We start from the raw sequence: 4,001 nt of genomic DNA, 5'->3' as shown, positions 1-4,001 counted from the left end.
GGCAGAAGTGTTGTTGACTGGTTTATATTGGATTTGTACGGTGGAATTAGTCTCTGGTTGCCGGAATCCTTGTGAGCTGAAGTCGTTTGGTTGCTGCTGGTTTTGAAGCTTTGTGTTGCTCTCTTGTTTTTGTTGTTCTTGTGTTGGAAGTAGCTCTTTGTAGCTTGAGTCTCTGTTTTGGTTGTTGAACTGGGAAGACGTGGTTGTACTCAGATACATTTACATAGTGGATTGTTGAGTGGACTACGGTCCCGTGGTTTTTCCTTCTCACATCGAGGAGATTTTCCACGTAAAAAGTGTTTGTCTCATTTAGTTATTGCTTATAGTATATCATGTTATCGTCGAAGTATTTTCCTCACAAGGTCAGGGGAACACGAACATTACATTCCGCTGCGCCTCGTGCAGGCTTTCCCCAACAATTACACAAGACTACAAGAGAGACATCATTCAACTTCTTCAAAAGCGAATACACGAAGAACACTCATTCTAGTTTTGGTCTCAATTCCCTTTCCCTGTTATCTTCTTCAAGTACTCTTTCATGCGGCTTTGGTTCGTCTCGAATATAAAAGGCATTCCCCGTATCTGCGTAACAATCAAGTGTGTTAAAAAGAGAACATAGGAGGGTGGTTATCATTTAATGTAATGGCTAGAAAGTGTAGTCCAGGATCAAACCTCAAGCAGACAATCAGATTTGAGGATTAAACTATGTCCTGGATCTACTTCCTTCTCATTAACTGAGATTGAATACTTCCCCAGGTTCTTTATATGAAACGACCCGTCATCACCCAACTGTATGATCGCCTGCATTTAACAACCACCAAAACACAATACTGTTACGGATTCTGTTTTTTTTTTTTCTTATCATACAATCCAACACTTCCAAAAAAAGACAGAAGCATCTAAATCAATAATTCTTAAAGAAGCTTAAATCACACAGTGACAATATTTAAAGGACTACCAAAATGAATACGATTATTAGTACCTCAGGTTTCTTGATGTAGTGTTTTGAATATCTACCGTATAAAACAGCTAATGCACCACGGGAAGCAATGGCTCATTGCATATATGAATAAGCAGCCTTTTCAAGTCTTATAATTGTTCTTTTCATGTCTTGGCTCTGATACTTGGAGACTGCATGTGAAAACGTTCAAAGGAATTACAAATAGATTTTAGACCTTCTATTTAGATAGAGTAAAGCAACAAGAGTTCTTCTGAGTGAGTAGGGAGGTTCAGTTACCTTCGAGATCAAAATTATCTTGGTCATCAGGATCCAAGTCCATGTCAAGAATCTGAAATCATCACAGCGTTATTGACTAAAGAGTAAATGTATCGTAGAGCCATAGAGCATGACAAATAAGGATGAAAGTCGAGAGTTACCATAGCTTCAATGTCAGAATAGTTCGGCAAGTCCTCGTCACTCTCAAAAGCATTTTCACATGCTTCTGTTTGAGTGATCTCCAGCTCAGAGTCTGGAATCTCTATCAAGTCAACATCAACATCTTTTGCTTCTGACACTTCATTTATAGGTATTACACATTTTTCTTCTTTACTGTTTCCACTATCCTTCTCGGTGTAGCTTCCATGTCCATCAAATCCGACGATTCGTTTTCCACCGGCCATCTCGTTGTTTCCATCTTTTGCACCACCCCCATCAGAAAGCAGAGTGTTTGAGCATGCTTGTGCAGAACCAGTAGAAGGAACAGTCTTATATGAGTCACCTTGACTTGATTGACCAATCTCTGGCTTTCTTTATAAGACCCTTGCAAACGTCCTGGTATTTTCTTTTGTGTATGTCCTTCCCAAGTGGTAGGGAGATCTCTAGCAGATGAAGTTATTGGATTATTTGTATCTTTAAAGTTTCGCCGGGCTAACGAAGAAACTGACATTGGATGGCAGGTGTTGGACAGAAGAATGCCATCATTACACGAAATATCAGGATCCTCTTGGTTTAATAAACAGCAGATAACACCACCAACAACCTCAGGATGAGGATCAAGGGCAGCTGAGTCAATCACATGTTTGCACTTCATTGACCTCAGTGAACTTGTACCATATAGCTCAGGCATCACATGATCAGTTACTGGATGAGCTTGTGAGCTGGAAGGATCTTGTCCGGTATTAATAGGCAAAGCTCTGCTATTTGTATCATTGGTAGGATTCACCGAGAGTGAGCTTAGACCATCGTAATACGACTTGTCAACTTCTTTGCCATTTACTTCCATGAGAGGTGGTTCCTCTTCTTCAAAAAGAGAAGTTGAAAGATGTGCAAGGAAACAATCAGTGCTAGCCATGGTTGCTTTCGGCTCATGAGCAGAGATCTCTAGTTTCTGCTTTGAATCTTCATGAACCGCATCACCTCCTCCTACATGATTAGTCAGGCAACCGGCATCAGCCAAGATATCTGGGAAGGCATTGTGGATGATGTCCATGTGAGAGTCTTCAAGACCAAGATGTGTTGCAACACCATTATTATCCATGAAATGGCCGTCATTTGCAGAGCCAAGGAATCCTAGATCCAAGGAATTGAATGACTCAGTCTGAAATTTCTTCCGCAAGGAATGATAAGTGCTTCTGAGCTGTTGAGCCTTCCTCTTCCTAGAAAAGCCTTTGTTTTCTTTTGATCCAGTTCTAGCAAACTTTGTAGGAAAATTAGGGTTAGTAGTACGTTCAAGCTCAGCCATCCGAAAAGCTGCCTCTGCAGAAACTACTGGATCGTATAGGAGTGCATGCCGTCGATCTTGAAGTTCTCTGATAGAAAATCTTCTAGAAAACTGCACAGCGCCTTTAGCAAGTGATTCCAAAGATGCACCAGCCTACAAATCAATTAAAGATACCAATTCACTTCATTGCTTTGCTAGAATGCTTGCATTCAGACGAAGTGTGTCCAACACTCTGTTGAGATAGTGGCTTAATCCAACGCCAGGGACATCAAAAGGATCATCATGTTCCCAGCAACAAAGAAGGGAAACAGAATACAAGGAAAGGAGAGTTCCACCTCTATGGCATTCTTTAGAAGCAGGTCTTCTTCGGGAATCCACGGAACAACCTGAGCAAAGAGCCCCCATGTTCAACCTTCTCTTCTCTCCGAAAATATTCATGTAAGAGAGGTCTAAGAGTTTGTGACAGAACACAAGACCTGATTTTAAAAATTATCAAAACGGGCAAGTATTTGCAGAAATTTCGCAATGAAATGATGATTTTATAGGGAATATAATACCTTGGATGACTTGTCAAGCTCGGGAACAAGTATAGTGAGGTTAAACAGCTCAGCAACAAGAACCATGTCACAAAACTGAAACAACAACAAACAAGCTGTCAGGATTTGGAAAGTTTTCAAATTTTAGGAAAAGAGTAATTAAGGCAAGTGAACGAACCACTGGTCGGAGATGATTCAATCCGCCATTACAGGATACAAGTAGATTTCCATTGAAATTCGATTTATCTAATGAATAAGAATTGAAACAATACTTCATCGCTAAACTCTGAAACACCAACAATTCGACTCTCACAAGCTGATTGATTGCAAAATCAATGTATGGAGGAGAACAAATAGAGAAATACCCAGCAAGAAAGGAACTGACTTTGAGGAGGGGACAATCCACTTGAGGAGAAAATCTTTAAGATGTGAAACCCTAATTTTTGTTTGTTCGTAGACGTCCGAGAGAAGAAGAAGATAGATAACACAATGGAAGCCGAACGACACCGTTTTCAACAGTCAGTATTTAGTTTGCTTGAATAAATATGATTTTCTTTCTAACTGGCTATAGTTTTGAGCTCTTTTGGCCTAATCGCCAAAATTAATCACAAAACGATGAAGCCAAAGATTGTACCACATATTAAGATGCCTCAAATCACTGTTTGGTCCTTTTCTTCTTCACTTTACACTGGAAAGAAACAGAAAGCAATTCACAACTGTAGCCACTTCTCCCAAACAGCGGAACAAGTTTCAAGCTCGTACTTGTGTCTTTCTTGGATTCCCATCTGGATGCAAATGTTATAAA

General features: G+C 40.1%; 1 pseudogene; it reads right to left on the bottom strand.

Moving 5' to 3' along the window:
* Window positions 1-281: 281 nt before the first annotated feature.
* On the bottom strand, window positions 282-3,427 carry LOC106431352 (annotated as a pseudogene).
* Between the last annotated feature and the right edge of the window lie 574 nt (window positions 3,428-4,001).

The sequence above is a fragment of the Brassica napus genome, chromosome C4 (genome assembly GCF_020379485.1).
Source record: "Brassica napus cultivar Da-Ae chromosome C4, Da-Ae, whole genome shotgun sequence".
In the NCBI taxonomy this organism is placed as follows: Eukaryota; Viridiplantae; Streptophyta; class Magnoliopsida; order Brassicales; family Brassicaceae; genus Brassica; species Brassica napus.
This window is presented reverse-complemented; position numbering and strand designations above follow the sequence as displayed.